Below are 24,766 nucleotides of genomic sequence, written 5' to 3'. Positions count from 1 at the left end.
TGAAAAAACACTCCCTCTTTCCTCCCACTCTAAAAGCATTTAAAATGCAGCATTTCTGGGAACCTGGCTGGGTGGAGGGAGTTGGCAGAGTGGATTGTAATGTATAAAATACGGAGGGACAGATGTTCAGCTGATCACTTTAACAGATACAACTGTGACACGAGGATGACAGCTCTATTAGATTTCAGGAGGTGATGTGTCACTTGTGCAGTAGGCTACTCCACATCTTCATAAAAAGCACTTTTTATGGGGTGAGACAAGAGAGATCCAGATAAAAGCGACATAAGAATGCTAGTCAGCCATAATTGTGAACTCGATTAAAGATTTGCTGGAAATCACATTAAATAGGAGCTCAACTCTGCAGATCAGCTCTGGGGCATTCCCAGTTGGCAGCAGAGCCTTTCTCCTTGCAGGCCACTGCTCCCTGGTGCAGCCTCTTGCCTGGTGCTGGCACCCAGGTGTAGATGGTACTCTTTTCAGAGGTAGAGGACTGCCCATGGCCCAGAGCATTGCTACATGATGGACATTTAGAGAAGATCCAGGCTTGAAACAGTAATATCACAATAGCATGGCATCTCTAGTGACAAAACCCCAGCTGGAAATCCATATGATCCACGAGGCAGGAGCAGTCTCATCTCCAATGATGTCTGCTCCTCCATACTATTACTTTTAGTTACCCCAGTCTTTGCTCTTTGCCTATGACCTTCTTCCACTTCAGCCTGTATTTCCTTTTTAAATGTTTTTTTTCAGCTCTTGAATCCCAGGTGTTTCTCTTTCTTCAGCTGACACTCAGGCTGTGCATCAGGCAACCATCAGGACTTGGCAAAGGTTTACTGGGTCAGTGGAGGAAGACCCTCGGATCCAGGTTTTTGCTATTAGAGTTGTCAGTCATAAAAGCCCTTAGAGACTCCAAGAGCATGAAAATTAAATCTACAGATTGAATTATCCCGCTTTTTATTTTTTTTCCTCCCTTAAGTGCACATGTGGTCTTGTCATCTTGTCATTTTTATCATTGTTAGTGACAGTCCTCAACAAAATAGTCAGCACAACCATCACATTTCTTATTCCTGCTGCAAGCTGAATACAAAATATGAACTCCCCAAACTGCAACAACTTATTCTGCTTTGTCTGTCACAATGTTAAACAGAATGTTTATGTAGCATTTGTAATCAAAGCAGTTTTGTGGGGGTTTTTTTTGTTTGTTTTAATATATAGAAAAAAGATAGGGGGTTTTTTTCCCCTCCAGGACAAAACACGGAAGGTTACCGATTTAGTAATTTCAAACTCCACTGATACTACGCTGAGATTTCTAAAAAGTTAGACCAGTGACCTGGAGCACATAAGGAGAATGATGCCACAGGCAATAAAGTACAAAGTTATGTCCCGATATCAACAAGTGGGGATACCTGAAAATGTCTGCACCCTGCCTGGCAATCAGTCAAGTTGGAGGAGAAGGTAAAACTGATACAGTGACTCTGACCCATAGATGTCAGTCCTTGGCCGGTCACACTCGGTGACTGGGAACCAAGACACTCACAAGAGCCCCTGGAGATCCAGGGCAAAGAGTATACAGTCAACAGCTATGGAAAAAGCAATGCTGTTCATTTTTAAAGGTAAAGTTCATTTCTACCAAGCTTTCAGTCCATAATGTCTGGCCAACTAAGATAAAACCCAAATCCATGAAAACTTTTGCTTCACATTCACAAGTATTCTTCAGCAACTGCCTTATTGCTAATATTAACATAATACCCTATTAAAACAGGCAGAGAAACTCGTACAATTTTTTTCTTAGGAAAGAGAGGAAGCAGGTAACAACCAGCTGCATGCGAGAGCTGTGCAAACACGTCACAGTACGCGGGCCCAGAAGGTACGCGAGGATGGCGGCACAGGAGTACAGGCAGAGTTTCAGTACCTCTGCTGTAGCCACGCGCAGCCTGAACAGAAACAAGAAACTGGTGCTATTTTAAATGACTAATCAACAGCCCAGAGTTTCAGGTGTGATAAGTTGCTTACATGATTTTTGGTTGTAAAATTTAAGACTTCTTAAAGGATCTAAGCAGCTGGAGTCCTCCACCCTTGCTGGAAAATCTGCTTCAAGCTGGGCAATCTTAAATAGCGTAAGTAACTCACAGACACTAACTGAGAAAGAGGTTGGTGTGTTGCAAGGCTAGATTTCCTGGGAAACCCCAACAGCAAAGGACAGGATTTTGGAGGATGAAATCAGAAAAATCAGCGGGCTGAGGACTATTCTGTTCTTCCTGGGTCTCCTGTCTTCCATTGAAAGTCAAAGCATGTTCAGTTTGTCTGGTTAAAAATCAACATGAAGTGGGTCTTCACCACTCAGAGCAATGGATTTGAGCACCCTACATATGGACATCAGTGGCCAAGAAACACCTCATTAAAAAATGTAACAGGTTTCATTTTATTTTCGCTGGCTGGCAATTTCACCAGTCTCAAGAAGTAGGACAAACATCGTATGCTGATAAATCACGACATCAAGTCAGACCCAACAGCAAATGCTGTTGTGTCTCTAGAGCTAAGCAATCAATCCAGCATCCTGTGCCAGTACTAAGTATTCATGAAAAACTGAAAAGGAAATATTTGAAGGAGGTGTGTCTGAGAAGCAAGGTAAGCAGCTCCACAAGACATTTGGTGTACAACCTCATCTAGTAGAAACCAACTTCTCCAATACACAGCAGGCTTTAGAGCTCATCTCCACACTGAAAGCACCCCTGAATGTGGGTTTACCAAGGAAAATTATATACGTAGCTCCCTCAAATGCGTCCCTCTAACCACCTTGTGAGTTGAATCAGCTCTCAGCCTCTCCCACGCTTTCCAACATTTGCTGAAACCTGGTACTGAAAGGTGTAAGCTTTTCAGCAGGCAATGCAGACTTAAGCGTGCTCCATCTATTCTGAAGAAATAACTATGACCCATAATAAAATCTGGTGACAGATACATTTTGGCAAGTATGAGACATCCAGCTCCGCAGCCTGGTCACATCTACTCACTAGGGCCTGGGATAAGTAGGCAGCTGACGGAGGTGCCTCAGTTGAGCATCCCACTTTTGACCCTCCGTGATTAGAAATTTGTTTCCAAGTTTCTAAAGCTTAGACCAGCCCACGGTATCAACGCTAAGATTTCTGCATACCAACAAAGTTGCGAACCAGTCCTATTCTGTCTTCTGGCACATGTCCAACACTCATTTATTTAAGTTGTAATTTTTATGTAAGAATTGTACAACTGTAAAGTTGCATTTTACTTGCAGTTTGTACGCTGCCCCACTGGTGCCGGTTTCCTGAAGAACCCAAGAGTATAAGTATAGGAAATGCTGTGCAAAGCGTCAAGGTCATTTTAGTGGTAAGTTTCTTTTCCAGGCTGGGTTGCAGGAGAAAGGTAGTCCCACGGGAAAAAAAAATGAACATATGTACTCAGTAAATTCTTGATGCTTCATGAAAAAGCTTGGCCAGGATACAGCTATGGCTAATAGCCCAAAGTAAAGCTAGTGGGAAAAAAATTCTCATACATAAACTAAACAGTTTAAAAGTTGAACTTAAAGCCTTCTCCTGAATAGATGTCCAAACCACATTAATTATTTCATGCACCAAGTAGCTAGACAAAGAACGAAGAAACAAAGTTAGGCTGAAAAACCCAAAAACCTCTGTATTAAAATTATAACACTATAAAGGTATCTCCCCACTCTCACATTGAGATCCACAGAGCATAGGGCATCAGCAGTGAGGTATGGAAAGGGATGTGTACCTATGCTGTCTGCATGCCACCGTTCCCATAAAAGCCTTCTCCAACATGCAATAAGTGACACTGGAGAAGCTTTGTGGAGATATTTTGGGAAATCATGGAAGTAGCCCCATATATAACCCGTCCCTCAAGGGCAAAATGATTGCCGAGCAGAAGACCTTGCTGTGAACGTTGATAAAAAGTACAAAGCCAGATATATTCAAAATAAAATATTTTCTTCCTAAAAAAACCTCCACAAAAGCCCAAAACACCCCCAAAAAAGCCTCCCCAAACCCAAATCTCTGTCATTTGAAACCAGGCAGAGGAAGAGTTTATGTTCTTCCCCAAAAGAGATGGCAGTTCAGCCAGGGAGCCTGGCCCACGGCGAAGGATCGGAGCATGAAGCTCTCATACTCCTAACAAGGAGCAGTGGCACCATTTTGAATGAAAATGTTTAGGTTGTTAATGAAATATTATTGTGCCCATAGGAAGTAGAAATCTGAGCAAAACAAAATAACAACTTTCACTAGAACAGCCCATTTTTTTTTTATTAAGGAAACTATTTAAAATTAGGCTTTTTACCAGCCACAGCAGAACATCATTTCTGCCTGTATTCTACTTGTAGTTTGACCCTATCTCCACAAGGAAAAAAACCCAAAACCCACCAAAAAATGAACCCATCCGGAGTCTTCTCCTTACAAGAAATCTTTCCCTTGGCTTGATATCTCAGTTTTCTGTAACAAAAGAAGGGAGAATAGCTATACCCGTTTAGAGCAACTGAGATTTGGCCCTCAGACATTCAGCAATCACAAACACACAGCAGATGCAATTTTGTCTCACAGCAGAAATAAATATTCAACTTACTACAGGAATGTCCCAATGGACAACTTTATTTCTAGAAATAAATATTCAACCAGAATTAATTTAGTTTTGCAACAGATGCTTTGAATTTGAGTCTGCTTGTTCTCAAAAGCACGAGACAACAGCTCACCGTAAGCCATATCTGCCTATCACCCTCATTCGCATATCAATTTATAAACTGCTGACTGATGTTAAGAATAGAATTGATCTTGTGTTTAGCATTTACAAACCATTTGGAAAAGTTCAGCCTGCCCTGACTTTAATTTGTTCTCATCCCTAAGACACATTCATTAACTACAGCTAAAGAATCCCTGAGCAGTTTCTAAGGATCGTAAGACAGCTATTAAAAATCTTTTGGATCCAAACAGTAGTTATTCGACACCAATCTATCTTTCCAGCTCTTGACAGGCACCACATAGGCAGACATCAAAAAGAGCCAAGTATTTGATGAAATTTTTACCGAATGATCTGCGAGCAGCAGAAAGGTTACATACCTCCAGTGTTTGCACAGGGTTTAGCTTGAGGGGCACAAGCTGGAGGTGCCTCTGATGTGCCACCACGAGGTTAACATTCAATATCTTTAATCATTCCCTACAGTATTTGAAACACAAACAAATCTAAAGCCTCTCAAATAAACATTGTTTATAATCTTGGGCAGAAAACAATGTGGGAGTTAATGTGCACGTAGAATACAATCTTAAAACTCCCTTCCTATTTTCCTCTTTCTTTGAAAGGGTCCAAATGAAAATAGCACTGTTCTCTGCTCTTTGAGTTATCTGTCAAAGGGAAATGTTTCTGTGAATGCCACCACCTGTTTTATATCCTAATTAGAGGACTGGTTTGTTATTGGTACTTGCAGAAAAATGTATTTTACCGATAACTACAGAGTAAATATTTATGCCTATTAGTTACAGCTAAAGAGAAATAGTTCAGAAACAGCTTTAATCAGTTGTTACCGTACCTGCCAGCAGTGTAACTACTTGATGTATCATGAATGTTAAATAGAAAAATCAATGATGAGGGCAAGAGAGTCTTCATACTTGCTCTCTCCCCGAAGACAAGGAGAGACCCTAGCCTAGCTTTTACTGTGCTCTGTTAATTTTTTTTTTTTTTTTTTACTCACAGATGTGTTGAAGTGAAAACGCTGTCAGTGAAAACCGGATGGCTGCTGTCTGTAGTACCTTGTGCGCATTTATTCTACCCTGCAAATGAGTTTGCTTCGGTTTTGCTGCTCTGCAAGTATAATTTGTTAGCAAATCTCTCTGCTAGGAATTCCACACGAAAAACATGTTTTAAGCAAATATTGGAGCATACTAATGAGAAACAGTGTTTACATTTACGAAATATATTCTTGAAACCAAAGTCCAGATGCCACAACCACTTATCCAAGGTTAACTTTATGTGCACTAGAGATTTCACAGACCTCAGGACCGCTGCAGTGCTTGAATAAAGTGACTCGCATGTGACCCTTCGAAAATAGCAGCATGAACTTATAGTCGTTTATATCAGAGAAAAACACTCGCTTACACCCTTAGTTTTAAGCATGTATTGAGGCCTAAGTGTGTTTAAATTCTTAACTGCACAGGGGTGAAATCTGATTCAGAGACCCCATGAGATAAGAAAAACCCTAACGAGAAATGGTTCACTCATAATTGGAAAGTTGTTTAAAACTAGCGATACACAAAATTGCTGAGTACAAACATGGCCTGTTGATCTTATCTTACTTCTCGTAAAAAAAGAGAAGGCAAAATTCAACCAAAATCTGGTGACGTACATGGATTATTCAAAGCACAAGTGAAAACATATACTTAGAGGATTTCTGAAAGTAGAAATTGTGTGTGGGAAGAAATAAGAAATCTTTAAAGTAACTCCGATTATTCCCCCACCCCGACCTTCCCATGATGAGGACATCTTTGTCTCAGCCCCACCAGCTCCACTTTTTGATTGACTAAAGATACAAAGAAATAAAGAAAATGAATAGGAATGAGTTTTGATTAAGAGTGATAACCTGCTCTTACTGTTCCCGATCAACCACAGTACAGCTCAGCTCGATGAGCCTGCGAACCAAAATGATCACAGAAGACAACATGCCTTAGAAACAATTCTTGAGCCAATACTTGCAGACCAAGATCACTTCAGTACCTGTGTTCTGGTAAAGCTTCTGCAATTATATTATTCATTATATAATGGTGCCCATGTAGTGCACATGTTTAAGTACCTTAAATGATCTATACTGTTGGAAAAACAGCTTACACTCCTCAGCCGTGCATTTATGAGCATAAAAAAAATAATGTAAGGATGAACTATTCTGTGCCTGAGATGATGCTAATATGATGTGTTCAAAAACATCCCTTTGGTATCCCCTGAAGAAACGTATGCTGTTTTGAGAGCTGTAGGCTTTGCTCTAATGCTGGCAAACACACAGAGGCAGATTTCCCGTTGATGCCTGTGATGGCAGTGGAAATTGGATTTAAGTAGGAAGTGGCAAAACTGAATAGGAAGCTGGTCTCAAAATTCCTTTGAGGAAATTTGAGGTCTCAAAATTCCTCCAGGAAAAGCACCTGGGTAGCCAATTCACTTGCAATTGCACCATGTGCTTGAACCAGGGGTAAATCTTGCAGGTCTGATCAGAGAGCTGATTGAGCATGAGTAACTAATGAGAACAGATGTGCTGTCCACAGCTGTAACCGCAGGCCCATCCCATAGGCCTGACTGAGAACAAATAGAAGACCTGCTTGGAAGTCCCATACCTTCAAAAACAGATAAATATTCTTTGCCAAAACAATTGCGTTGTCATTGGGAGCTTCCTGGTATGGAGTCTGATGGTTGTGGTAACCCCAGCTGGGACAAGGTTGAGCACTGGCAGGACAAGATACAGCTCTGCCAAGGTGGTACAGGAACCGCCAAAGCAGCTGGTTCAGCTTGGACTGCTGGTGTACCCACACCAAGTCGGACAACTGCCGTGTTATAGAAACATCTGCATTCAGGCAGCACAGGCAAAAGCAATGAAGGTGCATGCCCCGTTAAGTCGGCTGTGAGGAACTTGTCCCAAGGAGAACTGGTTGGTAGTGGGCATGCTTAAAGGCTGTGCTGGCTCCTGGGGTTACCAACTGCTGGGGTGGTGCACATAAATCCCCTGAAAGGCTTTCCATTTTCTTCCAGTTATTACAACTACCCAAAATCCTACCATTCTTTTTGCCCATCCCAAACTCTACATGTCTCCAAAGAGCATGACACTGCTGACTGAAGATGTGATTGCGTTGCACAGCTGGAAAAACAACTAAGACGTTCAAAAGGAAAAAAAAAAAAAAAAAAAAAAAAAAAAAGGTACAGCCTCCTGACTGCTGTTGAACAACAGTCACCACCCAAAGATTTTCCAAGTGTATTCCCATCCCCACAAGTCAAAATCAGGGCTTTCAAATAACACTTCAGGGCAACCCTTTGTTTTTCTTGGAAGTTTTCACTCGGAAATCTAGACTAATAGATTTGGGCCGTGAAACAATCCAAGCTTTTGGATTCTGGGAGGAAGGATTTCCAACCAGCTCTCAGTGAGCAGATATCTACAGTCTGTCATCACTTCCCTGCTCCGTGGAGCAATTGGAGAGGATTACCCCTTTTATTTTTCCCAAAGAGCCTAGTTGTGCCAGGTATCAGAAGGTATCGGACAAGTTTGTGCCAGGTACTCCAGCCCCGTGTATGCACGATCTCCCCCTTTCTTTACAGATAAGGAGCGTGCTGCGTGCGAGGCCATGGCACAGTCACAAGATTAATTCCCTCTCCTCCAAGTTCCTCTACGTGCCTCCTTGCTCTCCCCTTCTGTTGCTGCGTTCCCTTCCCCGGCGCACGAAAGCGGCAATGCTGAATGCTGACACTGATCCCCTCCCAGCCCTGTCTGGTGGCTTCTTCAGCACCAAACCTCCAACTCAGGTTTTCAAGTTGCCAAATTAATTTGGTTCCACAGAGTACTTTGGGGGTGCTGAACACGTTAAGCAGGGAGAGGCACACGGTCACGTAACCCTGGTATTCTGCGCTGCCAGTGAGCCATCTTTCACAAGAACAATTATGTGTAGGACAGACAGATGAATAAGAAATGCACGACCAATATTTCCTGTTCTAATTTAAGTCAGTTTTCATTAAGCCCTTTGTTTCTGCCACCTGAAGCAGCAAGCTTTGAACAGGGTATTGTAAATGAAGAACATTTTACCATCACCCCTCACAGATTAGACTGCTGACTTCATTTAAAAAAAATTAAAAAAATGAAATCAGACAATGATGCTATTAAAGAGTTCCGTATCATTGTAATTTGAAGTCATTTTCTAAATGGATCAAGAAAGCATAACAGACAAGTGCTTGAATAATACCTCAGACGACTGTCTAAACAAGAAGTATTTTTCTTATTTTCATCTGTGTGATGCGTACACAGGCAATGATAATGATAGCAGGGAAATAATTTCTTCAATTACTGTGTGATAGAGTATAATAGAATAAAATGGCTATTGTTGGCTGGGATTAGCATCAGATGGATGCCTCGGAAGGAAACCTCCGAGATGCGGCTGGACAAACACCAGGCACAAATACATGCTGAAATGCCACGAAGCACTTTATTAGTGGGGCCATTCACTGAATGGCAGCTGATAAGGTTTTCAATAACATGGACACTGCTAGTTGTATAATGCTCTGTAATCTAAACATAATTAAAAGTGTTAACAATTTTGTAGCCTTTATCTGAACACATTTTTCCCACATGCTTTAGGTGACCGGGTCGTAATCCAAAGACAAGCAACTCTCTTGTTTTACACTATTAGTCTAGTGAGTGGCAATTTTTTTTCCTGTGCACAAAGGTCATTGTACCCCAGGCAACGTCTCTTGTCGGTATCTTCCACAAATCCAGGATGCACCAAAACAAACACAGATGGATTACATGTTGTCTATTAACTCAGCATTTCTCTTCCTTTCCTCAGATGCCAAAAAATAATTAAAGAGCATTTGTGTGAGTGGTGGTAATGCATTCATATAATTTGGCAATTATCTTGTCAGCCACCTTTATTAGATTCTCAGTACTGTAAATTGCTTTAAAGTATGTGCTATATGGCTCTACTATGCTTGCTACATCAGCTTCTGCAATTGCAAGCTCAGAGATAAGTTTTAATAGTAAACAAGATTTGGTGAAGTTGAGGATGTATTTCTATTAAAGATTTTTATTTTTTCTGTTTAAAGTCAAGGAGTTAAATCTCTCCTAGGAGGTTAAATGGGATTTTTTCGCTTTGCTTTTTCAAGTGGAACTCAGTTCCCTCCTAGACACATATGCAAATAAACCAATTTTTAAAGATGCACGGTCTCCCAAAAGCTCCCCTTTAGGCATCAATAGGCACACCAGATTTTTCAGTGGATTTTAAAGTCTAGCTAAAAGAATATCACCCCAAATCAGGGGAGTAGGAAAGAAGGTGTAGATGTCTGACTGTGGGAGCCCAACTTAAGAGAAGCCTTCACCCCAAACCAGAAGGCAGTGGTAGAAGACCTGGGCCATTGGCAGGGAGGGGTACAGGGGCATCAAAGCTAGGATCCCCCCCTTGCCAAAACTGGAGAGACACAGGAGTAGAAAAAAGTGAGATTTTTTGTGAAGAACAGCATTACTTAATACGTCAGAACTAACTGATGGACTACAATTTGATCATGATCTTAATGCACCCAAAAGATACCTTTTTTTTCTCCCCGCACCCCAGTGAATATGAAAAGTTACAATAACAGCTTACAAAGTGCTTGATTGGGTCTGTTTCTCTACATATTTTACGGAAAGATTTATCTGTCTCCAGTTTCCAATACTTACCGACACACTGAGATAGACCATAACAACAGCAAAGCCAAACTGATGCTGTCATGCTGAGAGGCATACAGTGCATGAGCCATTAAAGCCTACTTCAGTGCTACTTGGAGCACTGATGGATACTTGGAGAGTAATTACTAGCTCAATTTAATTTGCAAAAATTTCTCATGAGTCGGGATAATTGAATGCACAATAAAGCTATCTGAATTGTTTGAGCATTACATTCATACCGTAATGTGCACCTAACAAATGCAGACGCTTTTTAGGGTGTATACTCCCCTACCCTCTTCCTAGCATCTAGAAACATGCAAAATTTCTCTGCCTGGTAGCATTTTTGGGTTTGTTTTTTAATTATAGGCAACACTGAACATACTGCCTTTCCCCATGGAAAAGTTTCCTTCCTGGATTACATACAACCACATAGTCTGGATGCAAGAAAAATACAGATGCGTGAAGGGTAAGAAAAGATTCTGGAAACCGCACACAAAGCCAGACTATTTCAAATATGAGCTTCAAATGAAAAAAAATTTCACATGGCGAGTGCCTTTTCCGTCACAACACAAAACACAAATGTGGGCATATTACACTTGATTTCACAATGAGCCACAGTTACAGCACTCAGTTTGCAAGACTTGATTTCACAATGCTGGCAAAATCATACATAGCAGAAGCTAACACTCTCCTCGCTCAACTGTATCTCCATCAGCTCTTTGCCTGCGTGAAGCTACAGACACAAGAACCGCTTCAGACATGGACTGAGGCAATTTTGCACTTCAAATAACGTGCCTGAGCACAGGAGCTTAGTCTGCAGCAATCCCAGATGCTGGAATGGGTGCTTGGGTACCCAACATCAGGCAGTGACAACAGGTGACCAGGGTGGATGGGACACACAGGCAACGTGCAGACACTGGGGGTCACCAAGCATGTGGGAAGACGTATTATCCCTATCCAGTGTAAAACGGTAAAGAGAGCAGAAATTACAGTCACAGTCATCGGCACAATGGGGAGCTAGAGCTGAAAGTCCCTGAGGTTCGGCATATCCGACTATGGCTCTTTGGGGAATAGACGAGCTATGAGAGTAATGGAGCTAAATTGGGCAAGACATCTCTCCAAAATTCAACTCATGGATTTAAATATAGTCCCCTCTCTAAACATTATGGCCATCAGAGAAACTTAAGATGGGAAAATTCATGGCAGAAAGACACTGAAGTCACATAAACATACAGAAAACCTCTTTTCAAAGTTTATAGCTAAATAAAGTTCAAAACAAAGTTAACGAGTTCATTTCAGATATGAAGAAACAGCATTGTTTGAATATTTAATGGATATTTATGGAAATTTTGTAACAATACCACAGAGTTTCTCAATTTACAAGTGATGTGATACAACATTTCTTTAAATGGGCTAAATGATTATCTTTATGTGAATTTTACTAGTGACTTCTATGGGTTGTCTGTATCTGGAAGATATTTAAATAAAAAAAAAGAAAACACCAAACTGTTACAAAGTGGACAAAGGGTTTCCTTTTGTCCCCTTCCCTCCCTGTTTGTCAAATGTTTTTCTTTCTTCCCCGTCCCCTTTCTCCATTAGGAATGAAAAACATCTCTGCAGAGATAGTCTCCTTAGAATATTAGCTTGAAATTTAGGAACTTTTGCTTTGAATTCCTGCCCTGTTCCAGGATGAGTGACATTAAAGTGACTTATAAGTAAGGTGCCAGGAGTCTAAAGTCTGCTTTCATAAATGGCTTAGGAACACAAACTGTAAAAAGCTTTTTGTTATCTAAAAATGCCAACATACACCTGGTGTTTCTGGTGTCCTGGATACTTTAGAAAAATCTCACTAGGGCCATACCAAATTTAGACAGATAAACATCTATTTAGATAGCTAAACATACCAGAGGACTTGGGTACCTTGCCAGCACAGCAGGATCTGACAGCCTAACCTAAGTATTTATTCTATATTTGGTGCTGGAGCATGTCCAAAGAAGGGCAACGAAGCTGGTGAAGGGTCTGGAGCACAAGTCTGATGAGGAGCGGCTGAGGGAGCTGGGGTTGTTCAGCCTGGAGAAAAGGAGGCTGAGGGGAGACCTTATCGCTCTCTACAACTGCCTGAAAGGAGGTTGTAGCGAGGTGGGGGTCGGTCTCTTCTCCCAAGTAAGAAGCCATAGGACAAGAGGAAACGGCCTCAAGTTGCACCAGGCAAGGTTTAGACTGGATATTAGGAAAAATGTCTTCACCAAAAGGATTGTCAAGCATTGGAACAGGCTGCCCAGGGAAGTGCTTGAGTCCCCATCCCTGGAGGTATTTAAAAGACGTGTAGATGTGGTGCTTAGGGACATGGTTTAGTGGGACTTGGCAGTGCTAGGTTAACGGCTGGACTCGATGATCTTAAAGGTCTGTTCCAACCTAAGTGATTCTGTGATTCTATTTAAACAATACCACGTAATTTCCAGGGCCTGAATCCCAGTATCTCCACTTCCAGGTGGAACTCCTAACCAATACACTCCAGTACCAATACACTTCCATTCTTTTTTGAATTATTCAGTGAAAATCAGAACAATTTTACCTGAAGAGACCTCTGCCCTGCTTACTTCATAGCCAAATGTTTTGGGAACATGCGACAGGAACACAAGCCTGCCGCGGGCAGAGGAGGGAACTGCTCAGCACGGACCCATCAACCAGAGGGAGGACCTCCCCGGTCCTGGAGCTGGTGGCTTTAATGAGACCTGGCTCAAGGTTGCCTTCTCTGCCAATTTCACAGAGAAATCCAGCAATAGATTACTTTCCCTACAGTGTTTTGACCAGCCGAAAATATAGATAGCATTGTTCTTGTACTGTGTTAAGCGTTGCTAATCCCAAAGCCACTGCTTCCTCTGTTTGTAAGGAGAGGAAATATTGTGAGCAAAATAGTTCAGCTTTTTCCTTGGTGTTACTTGTTTGTGTAAGCAACCATCATTTAGGATTGCAAAGTCAACCCCTTTTATGATACTCTAACAATGGCAGATATTTCACAACAAGAACTGATCTCTGCCAGCTTGCTCCCAGATTTTAAGTTCAAACTTGAGCCACATTGTGTCTAATCCTTAAAGTGTCATTAGTAGTTATGAGTCTATTAATACAACACTTCAGCCATCACGTTTTGGCTACAACCTAGTGGATTGCCTCGCAACGTCGATGCCACTTACACTAGCTAAACAAACTGGCCGAAATATCCTCCCCCAGGATAAATTGCACCCTAGCACGACTGTTCTCTGTCCTGCTGAGATAGTTCAGGGGGTAAACTTTGTCTTAGCGATACCACTGCTTGGAAATGGGATTAAGGGGAAAGAAACCACAATTGTAGAGCCTCTGCTAGAGAGGTCAGCTCACACATGCTTCCCTGTATGTATCTGGCAGCCTCCGAGAGGCAAATACATAATCACAGCGGTATGCAATCCGTATGGTAAGTTCAGACCAGATACTATTACACCATCAGGAAGCAAATAATCAGTGCTCATTTGCAAAAAGCCGCATTAGGAGGGGACAGTCCTATACCTCCCCAATGATTTATAAGCTACAATTGTAATTACCCCTTTGAAACAGCACAGAGAATGGCCTCTCACCAAATGTTCATACAACGCCCTGACATCACTTCTACCCTCTTCTCGGAAGGCAGAAAAAACAAATGAAGTTGATTATTTCATTCTAGCAACAAAGACCTTGCACACAGGGAAAATGATTCACATTAAATAATTTCCAAGTGGCGAGTGGCTCTAAAGGTAACAGCCCTGCTTTTGAACCCGAGGGGAAAAACCTAGCATTCTGTCCAGTAGACAGAAATATCTGCCTCGGTGCCAAAGGCATCTCAAGGTGGGCATGATTAGCAGCTCCTTGTCTAGATAGCTGAACCCCTTGAAGATGAAGGCATTAGCTGAGCTCTGACCTGGAGTTGTACCACTTTTCAACTGTTTATTTATGTTTGTGCATGAAGAATAGATGAACAGTAGCCAGGAGGCTAAAGAAGACGAGGCGGCAGAATCAATTAAAATGTACTCAGGAAGTTGCCAAAGAGAACACAACAAGCTAGCGAAGTAAAGATAGGGCAGAGGTGAAGGTCAGGATGAGCTACACAGTGCAAAACTTGGGCAGAGGAAGCAAAGATGACTGTACACCACCTTTGCATAACACAGCTCCCCAGGGCAGCAGGTGCAGAGGATCTGTACACTGCAGGCTGATCCTGCCACGTACATGGCACACCCCTAAAATTCCCCTTTCCCTTGAAGGAGAGGAGGGGACTGGAGCAGAGCCAGCTGCATGGAGGCCAGCCCGGCATCTTCTGGCCATTGCGCTCCAGCTAGCGGCTCCAGTGTTCCAACAGTGCTGGAGGGCGGCTGGCCCTAGGGTCAGCAACTGCCTTCTCTGAGCAATTTTACTCACCAACTTATTCAAGATATTCCAACGGAGAATGTTTTGTTGCCATATTCCCAAGAAAAACAGTGAAATACCAACAGTTTTCAAACATTGGTCTCAATGGTTGCAGGCCATTCCTTGGTTGTATGATGCATTTTCATTGGGTTTGTGTTATTCACCCTCACTTAAGATAATAACAAGGAAAGAAATCGTACCCAAGATCTCTGCTTTAAAACAAACATTTACTACCACTACTTCCCCACATCCCTGTCTGACTTGGGAGCAAACAAGCATTGCTTCCCCAAGCCACCCACACGGTGTGTTCCAGTATTATAACAAGAACTTTTCTTTCAGGCAATGAAACAATGTGGGAGCTGGAACTAATTGATCAAAAAGGGGGAAAAGGAAAGGCTCAGCCTACAAGTCACTTCACATCCTCATCCTGAGGGCTCACTAGACTTCTGCATGTTTAAAGTCAGACCCACCTTCATTAAATAGAGATAAGAAAGGATATCTGCCCTGCCTGAGGGACCAGCTTCCCTCTTCTGCCATACCACCTCCCAGATCAGCCACTTAACAGCCAAAATGGGATATCCTCTGACACACTACAAGAGTCAACCGCACTGTAAGATCTACATGAACGTCCCCAGAATTCATGTAGTCTCAGTCCAAGAAAAAGGGACTGACATAAGGATCCTAGTGCAGGATTGGGACATAATGTAGCAATCATATTCCAAGCAATGTATGGCGAGAAATTCTTCTTTCCAACAGAGATAAGAAGGAAAGAGATGGTGATGAATGAATGTAACGAGCCATGGATAAGAAATCAGGTGGGCAAAAACTAATTCTAGTCTAAAAGGATACAAACCAGGAGATACTTCTCTGTTCTGCAAGTATTTCAGAGGCATTTAAGTAGAATGAGCTGGTGGGAAGGATATATACCATGCCTTTGCCAGGGAACAGATGTGTTCTCATTTGAAGACCAGGGGACAGAGCTAACACCAAGGCACGAAGAGAGACTGTCACATGTACAGTGCCAAAAGCAGAGCTACTGCCCATGGCAGTGAGGATGGAGCAGCATGTTTTGTCAACCCCTGTGTACCAAATCCATAGCAGAGACTCAAACTTCTGGCTGGGCACATTTGATAAAAAGAGGGAATTTTCCTTAAACAGAGACTTGGAATTTTTACAGCACAGAGAAGGGTGCAACTTCCATCCCTCGAAATTTGGCACAGCACCACCTCTAGATGGACAAAGGACCAAAATGCAGGGAACAACATGGAAAAAGAAGATGGATCTCCACAACACAGTGAAAAGAAGAAATGCCCTCACAAATGCCAGAATGAGACTCTTGGTCCTGAGCCCACACCAAAAGCCATAATAGAATATTTCTGCCCAGAACCCTGTTTTCCAAGCACAGAACATCTCCCACCATTCTCTGCAGGTTTCCCCATCCCAGCTGTTCCAGCTGCTGCAGTGTGGTTGCTCTTGGTAGGCGGTGGGAAGGCTGAGCCAATGCCACAAGCAGAGGCTGCATTTTCAATACGCTTCACCTGAACACGGCACCCTCTTGCACCAGTGATGGCATGTGCGTAGACTCTGTACCCTCCCTTCTTTTGCTAGCCATGAATCAGGGAGAAATACAGCATCCCTTGATTTTAATTAAAACAAAAGTTCAGGCAAAACCCAGGAAGATGTCGGGAAAGGCTCAAAACAGCAAAGCTATTAACAAATACAACAGAATTAGTAGCTGTTTTCCCAAAGACCACACAATAAGTTTTGTTTTTTGTTTTGGTTTTTTTTTTTGTGTGTGTTTTTTTTTTTAAACAAAAACTGCTTCACCCATGTCACTCGAGCTGATTCAGAGCCTGTTCCCACTGCCAGTGACTTCAGCTAGTGAAGGGCTGGGATGTACATTAATAGAAAATTCTATTCATAACTTGCCTGAGGTTACATCATTTTCTACAGACACTATCAAATGTGTCCTGCCTGTGAGCAGATTCATAGGCGGCTGCTTGGGAGTAGTCTCAAAAAAACCCCAACCCTGACACCTTTCTTTGACAGAGCATTGTAGGGTGCAGAAGGCAGATTCATCCCAGGCTCTGGATCGGAGCCCTCCTCGCTGGCCACTGACTGTACTCTGAGCAGAAGGAGACTCCTACGCTAGCTGTGCCATCTCTGGTCCTTAAAGGGCAGATGTTACCCATCTGCCAAAAAATACTTTGTCTTCAACACGACAAAAGTGACCAATAAAAGCAGGGTGACTGCTCTAGCTCTGGGGTCCTGCCTGCCTTTCTGTCCCTAGTAGCCTGTGGAACTAGCCTGAAGTCAGATATAAGAGTTAATAGCTCTCCACAGATATCTTGTCTTGCTTGTATGTGTGCAGGAGTCAAGCTTTGGAAGCCCACTGCAAGGCACTGTAAATATTACTCAGGGGTGCTATTGAATAAAGTCATATAAAAAAGCACAGGGCTTACAGCTGGACTGCAGCTTATTTCTCCTAACCCTTGCAAATCAGAAACAAACCCTCTGTGCAATTAGAAAGAAGGGGAAAAAAAAAAAAATCAGAGATTTATACTGGCACCCAGAGGCTTGTGGACATAGTTCAAGAATATGAAAAATTATGTGCAAAATTCACATGGGGGCATAAGGGACTTCGACTTAACCATAAAAAATGTCCATGCAGTTCCACAACTACGATGTATACAGAGTGAGCAGGATGAAGGGGACCTTCTGGGGCAGGGAAATGAAAGAGGCCACCAGGACTGAGGCTGAAGGGTGAGTGGGGATTGGCTTGAGGAAGCATCTAAAATTAATACAGCTGATGAGAGAGGAATCTTCAGCACTTTCCTTTGTCTGCTTATCCATCTCGCCTCTCTTCAGCTATGCAGGGACACTCAGTGAAATCACTCTGAGTTCACAGTCGATGAGTTAAGACTGGATCAGACCTCTGGGCAGATACCTTTATTCAGAACTGAAGCTGTCTTACTTTAACTACAAGGCAGTGCAGCCTAATACCCTTTTAAATTCACACTTTAATTACCCTGGATTATGTCGCCTGAATGCCCTCATGCAGGCAAACCATTAGGCTTCTAGACAGATCCACCGGACATTGGGATTTTCACAGTAACCATCACTCTCACAGTGCTTTGTGGCACCGGAAAGGCTTTTTTTCCCATTTGGAAGTAGTCACAGGCAAAGAAGAAGAATTTCTTGCTGCCAGCATCCAAAAGGGGGCGAGCCATTTATTCACTGTTCTCTGCCTTGCTGGGAAGTCACAGAAAACCCCTGAACTTGTCCCTTCTCAGTGACCTGCTTGCCAGGAAGGCTGCTCTCCCTGTCTGGGAACCATTGAATTAAGTAATCAGGTCCCAAGGCAGCTGCCAGCCTGGCCAAGGGATAAATAAGGCAAAATAAGCTCAAAGCAAGAATCCATGACCGCATGACATTTCCAGACTGACTACTAATGTATGCGTCTCCAAAAAGGTGCAAATGAGTGAATGGCCCATTCGTTGCTACATTTTAAGTGCTCCTGCTTTGGAAGACAAGTACTAGCCAGAGACAGTGCACCACATTATCTATTGCTTGTTTAAGATTGATGTTACAAAAGACTTTTGGAAATTCTTTTCTTTCAAACAGCAAAAATATGTTTTTGATATAAAACAAGTCTTCCAAACCAAAATTTTACCCTGGACAGAGCTAATTCAAGTGCTTTCCGGCCATGAATTCACAGTGGGAGAGAGAAAACTGTTGAGCGTAAAACTGCAAGCGTTATTTAGCTGGGACCTCCTCGGATAGCTAAGTAGTGAGTCATAGAGACAACACCACTAAGCTGATCATTCATCAAAACCAATCTGGCCACAGACACCACAAGTCCTGTTATCTCGCTGCCAGACACTACATTTTCCCATATCAGTCTGCCTTGCAGCCTGGTCTCCTCACGGTCTCACAGTCTTCATCATTTTGGTCTTCTATGAAAATGCTTGCAAGAAGGAAAGAAATTCACTTTATCCACCAGGTAACAGGGAGAGGATAATGCTCAGACAGACCGTGTCCACATTTTTTAAGATTAATTTGCTGGTTCTTGGAAAAGCAAAATAATTTTTCCCCAGCTATCTTTAGGGGATAAAGATAGAAATAATCTGCATAAAAGCATTGACCAATTTAATTTTACTGACTTTCCTCCTCACCCATTAAAAAAGAGTTCTCAGAGAGAAATAAGGCATTTTTAACCAGGTCTCTTCTGCAAGAGACAGAGGAGCAAACAAATTTTTTGGGAAAAAAACCCTCCCTAAAGTCGAAACAGTAAACAGATATTTGCCCCTGAATGGGAAACACACGGGTCTGTATTAGCCACATGACTTAGTGCATGGTTAGTGAGCTGTTAGATATTAGAGCAACAAGACAACTGCAATAGCGTATGCAGAACAACCAAGAAGGAAGGTTTTTCCCAATTCGGACCTAAATGTCTGAGTGGCTTTAGAAAGAGAGCTCTCTGCACCTCTGCAGAGCATCCTGGAGTTTTAGATGGCCAGCGACACGTGGGCAAGCCATTATTTGCTTGCACAGTGCAAAATCAGACATCCTGAACGGCAGCTCTTCATTTCTTCGTTTTCAGACTTGGGAACCAAATCCACAGTTGCTTCTTGTGTACGGCAAAGCCAAAGTTGCTCTGTGCACAGATCAGCCAATGAGTCACCCAAGATGGCTCAACAGGCGCATTGCTGAAGCGCCGCGTGATGCGCCACGTCTTTGCAAGAGGCTCTGGGTTAGCAGCAGACAATAGTCTGCTTGCGCTCAAGCCTCTCACTTGGAATGATTTCCACCCCGAACAGCTCCCAAACATTGCTTTTGCTGACTGCAAGGGAAATAAAATAACTCCCGAAACATTTGTTCCAGTGTTCCTGCTCGGTTTGTTTCGAGTATGTGAGCAACCATAACACAAATACGCCATCTTCAGCTGGGGAAAGTGGATATGGCTCCAGTGACCAGCCCTGTGCTTAAACCATCTTACACCCACTGGCTCCTGGATCCAACGTATTTTCCATTATGTTACAGCAACTGATACAACTTCCATTCCCCTTTATAGTGTCTGTGCATATCTGATTAATTCTTCTTTCTCACAGGAAGTCCAGCAGCCATACACTACCGTTTTATTAGGTAGAGTATATCCAGATGATTTCAATAAAGCACTTTAAAAAAAAAAAGAAAAAAGACTAGCTTCCTGGTATTACAATAAAAAAAGCCTACTTGGAAGGGATAATTTCAGATGATAAATCTGCTGCCATTTGCCAACATTTCTATAGCTGATTAGAAACAGTGCATTGTCCCAAGCATGTCCCCTCCGACTCCCCACTAGGAACACTCCCAGTAGAACAGATATGAAACATATTCCCCCACACAGAGATACTAATATTGGTGATAAATTGGTAACATTTAACTACTATTGTGCTACATTTCTTGACAGATTGCACACATCTTTTTATACACATTTTTGTAATATTTGGGTCCAAATACATTGAGCATTCTCCTACCATCTTGAACTTTTTATTTAAACTATCAAGTCTGGAGAAATTAGAACAATCTACCGTCCACATTAAAACCATCAAAAACTAAAGGAGTGTATTGAGGACAATGGCAGTAGCATTACAGATGCACTCAATAGAATCCAACTACATCCATTACATATAAGAACTTATTGTTGCATGGGTCTAACGCTGGATTTTCATTACGCAGCATGGTAGCATCTCATCACGCAGTACACAAGGAAAAACACAGGCAATGGAAAGGGAGCACAAGAAAAATAAAAATCACCTGTGAGCATTACAGTTGCATTTGAAATGACTTTGCTCCAGCCAGACTTTTCCACTGGAGTTTGCTGCATCAGTGCTTGCAGTAAGAATTTTAAGCTTGTAAGCTCAAGCGTTGCCCCCAGAAGTCATTCAGAGGACAAAGCACTGCTGCTAACACGGTACACGCTGCTTGGGATTCAAATGAACCACACAAAGGTGGAACACACATTTTCATAGGAGGACCGTGCAAACACGTGCAGCCAGTTTGCAGCAAGAGAAAAACGCTGCTGGCCCATAAATAAATGGCTTTGGGGGGTTTTTTTGGTGCATTTTACTAAATACAGACATTCACAATTTCTCTTCTTTCTCATGCAACACTGCCCCCCACATCTCCATATATAGTTTCCTACTCTGACCCCTTTACAATACAGCTGACTTCTATAACAGCGCGCATTCAAATCCCAAAACTGAAATATGAACGTAACTGATGAGAATTGGTTGATTTAAACTCCACGTTAATACTGAGCATAAAATGTGGAGTCAAGAGCCTGTGATTAGGTCCAAATATCCTTTAAAATAATTCTTGCAAAAGTTTATTTGTATGACAAGAGGAAGACATCGTCCCTGCTCACAGATACTCCAAGAACAGAACGCATAATAAATTGTGAAATAGGAGTATCTGTCTAGCTAATAAAGTAACGGTTAAATTCATGGGCAAACAACTGACATATGTTAGCTCTTTGGTTATCCAAAAATCTGTAACTCTTTAAAGAGCGCCCGGATATCACAGCTTATTGCATGCAGGCAGACTGCAATAAATGCATCTCTCTCTAGGCGGGTGCCTGCACGGTGACCGCTGGCCCCAAATCTTACTTTAGCATCAATAAGCACAGCTAAAAATTAGAGTCCAAGTACAGCACCAATTTTCTATCATATCTTGGAAAGCACTGTTTTAATTAAGAATGGAGTTCGATCGTTGTGTTTGTGTAGGTTGCCGCTCTGGGCCATTCCGGTAGCGTTGGATGTTTGTGGTCTACTCAACTTCCTGCCGTTCTGTCACTTCTTGCTCGGTGCTTGCGATGAGATATGTCAACTACAACATCTGTGCATGTAACATCAAAGATTCACTTTAGTTTACATTCTGGTGAGATGAAGTAAATGCAAGTTGTTTGGGTCTTTTTAAAATTTATTTTTCCTCCTCCTCTTTTTGCTCTTTAGAAAAAGGCATGCCACTGATGGGTCTCAGTTCACTGCCAGATTAGCATAACAAAACGCAATGGTTGTCTACCAAAGTTGTTGCATGTTGTCCCCATGGGAGGAGGGAAAAAATATTAAAAAAAAAATTATCATGTGCTCAGGTGTAGGGGGTCTTTCCAGAGAAGACAGTCTATTCATACTCAGAAATGAGAACTAGCCTAGAAATAGCACTTTTTTTGGTCCTCCTTCCACTTTCATAACTACAGATGACACAAGTTTACCAGGGGGAAACAAATTTATTTAGATAAATGTCTGCATTAAGGAAGAGAAACCTTGCTGCAACACCTACAGGGTAAGACAATCACTTATGAACTGTTTTAGAGAAAGAAATCTGGTCTGGCAGGTAGGACACTAGTCTCAGAATTAAACTGCTATATTCATTGTCCTGTCCTTAATTAGGCACTGAAATATTTTGATGACTCTGGATGTGACTCCCACTGCTTTAATCCCACACTGTTAGAATGAGGACAGTAGTATTTCTCTACCTTCCACATCAGGAGAATAACTGCATCGAAGCCACAGATGCTCAGATATCATCGTGATGGGAGACAGGATGGTACCAGCAAGCTCTACGTGGCACAGCAGCTGTATTCTTGCAAGCCCAACAACAAACTTATATTAAAGCTGCCTGTTTTCAGTCTCTCTCCAGAAGTTGTTACCAGTACAAGGCTCTTTGGGATATCAATTATCAGTAAAAGGGCCCCAGAAGAAAAACGAACAGAATCGAGCCACTTAAAGCTTTAACACACGACCTGTGTGCGGTGCTTCAGAGGAGCAGGAAAACTTCTGCTGCATGCAGAGCAAACGCAGAGCTGCTGCCGGTGGCCTCGGTCCATCTCACAGAACAAGCGGTGTGAATCCCGCCAGCTGCGACTCACAGGTACAGACGCTCCCGAATGTGCCATTGACTTCTACCCTCTGGAAAGCACGCCTGGATTAAGAGAGTTCTGCATTTCTCCCTTCATCCATAGCTGCATACACACAGCAAAAGTGTTGCTGGTCAGGGATTTTAAGGTCAGGGGGTTTAAAGACAACTTCTGGCTATTTTCATCTTAGCAGGTACTATAAATAAGAATTGCAATTGCTCAGCTGCATAAGACCCATATCCATTTGGGCAAAGCACTTGTGGTTTGTTTGTTTTTTTTTTTTTTTTTTTTTTTTAATTGAAACAATGCCCCTAACGTCTAGTTTTTCATCTTCAAGAGAAATTTACATTTTTCAATGTAAATTCTGTACTTCTTCCTGATGTACATATATACACATATGCATTTGTTTCTATGTCCAGTTATAACCATATTGTCTCTGAAACTGTCTTTTGAAACTTATAGCAGGAAAAAGCCACTGATTCAACAGAGAATATTGACTTTTTTTTCTTACTGGCCTGGATATCTGCCCAAACAAAGAGCTGGTTAAAGACAAAATACAAAGAACCCTTTTGTGAGGGGCTAAGTTCACCTGGGAGAAGTATTAATGAAGTCCCACAGGGGCGGGGACTCAAACTTCCCCGCTTTCAGCTATAAAAGAAGCCAGGCTGAGAACACCGAGTACCTTGCCTTCCTCACCCCTTTCTCTTTAAGCCGCAAGAAGGAGTGCTAACGTAATTGAGAATTAGGGACCTTTCTGCCATTAATCTATAGGGTCTGTGAAGAAAGAAGCTAGATTTTCAGATGGCACGTCAGCTGCTGCATGGCAGCTGAGAGTCTAAAACAAAGTTTATAAGTAGGTCAATACAAGAGGGCTGTTAACTCTGACTGAAAGACCTTTAAAGAAATCAATACCGTAAGCAATAATTACCTGTGATAGCGATACAAATGACTGAACTCAGAATATGGATGTTATAGTGTGTATTAAGCCATTTGATCAATTTTCTTGCTACTGCAGAAGACAAGGAACAAGAGCATTGCTCTACCAGGAGATTAATGTCCACTCTAGACAAATATCATCCCTGGCATTACTGTGTAAATTATAATACTCCTAATCAATAATTATTCACCAGCTGTGCTGGGGAACATTTTTCTCTGACCTCATATGTGCAATAATTAGTTTATAGCCTGAAGTTGGAATATTCAAGTATCTTTATTTGGTTTTGTTCATTTTTAACTTTTCTTTGACTCTTACTGAGCTCTTTGCCTTAACTGTTACATCAAAGCACGCTCCTGACTTAATAATACACACCATAATGTGCAATTCAATTTCAGCACTTTTCACACATTGAGAAATAAGACAGTATTTGCTCCTTGTTTGTGTGCTCTCAAGAGAGCTTAAAAGGATGGATGTGCATTAACAAGGGGCAGTCTACTGAAAATAAGAACAATGCGTGCAAAAGGGGATACAAGTTAGCTTACTCCAAGCTTTATATGCCTCTTGGACTAGAGGAAGGAGGGCTTTTCAAGCACAGTCATTCTTATCATCCTCATCCCATTTCCACGTATGTGGACACCACACTGGAAGCGGGGCCTTGCAGGGCGGCAGGCCAGGTTGTAAAGACAGTGAAACATGGTGTGGGCTTCAAGAGAGGTTGGCAGCACAAATGCACGCCGAGCTGCCCACCAAAACCCATGCTGCCCTCTCCCTCGTAACCAGATTAGAGGTGGCACCTCCGGGGCCAGCCTTCTGCCTGGGCAGAGCAGGTGGCTGCAGGAGCAGAAGAGCAGCCCAGGGAAGAGGGGATGGGACACGTCTGTCCGCTTTGCCGATGCCACAGCCTTGGCAAGCCAGGCTTTCAGCTGCTTGCCTATCTATAGGAAGAAGCCGTCGCTTCAAAAGAGAAGGAAAGGGCTCCCACCGCACACACCGTTGCCACCCCAGTCACTGCAGGAGAGGAGAGCCCGAGGAGCCAGGCTAATGACTTCTTCCTTAGGACCAAGGAATTGTGCAATGCCTGAACTACTGAAAAGCCTCGAGC

Source organism: Mycteria americana, chromosome 11 (assembly GCF_035582795.1).
Source record: "Mycteria americana isolate JAX WOST 10 ecotype Jacksonville Zoo and Gardens chromosome 11, USCA_MyAme_1.0, whole genome shotgun sequence".
Classification (NCBI taxonomy): domain Eukaryota; kingdom Metazoa; phylum Chordata; class Aves; order Ciconiiformes; family Ciconiidae; genus Mycteria; species Mycteria americana.
The sequence above is the reverse complement of the archived record's forward strand: the minus strand, read 5'-3'. Positions refer to the sequence as shown.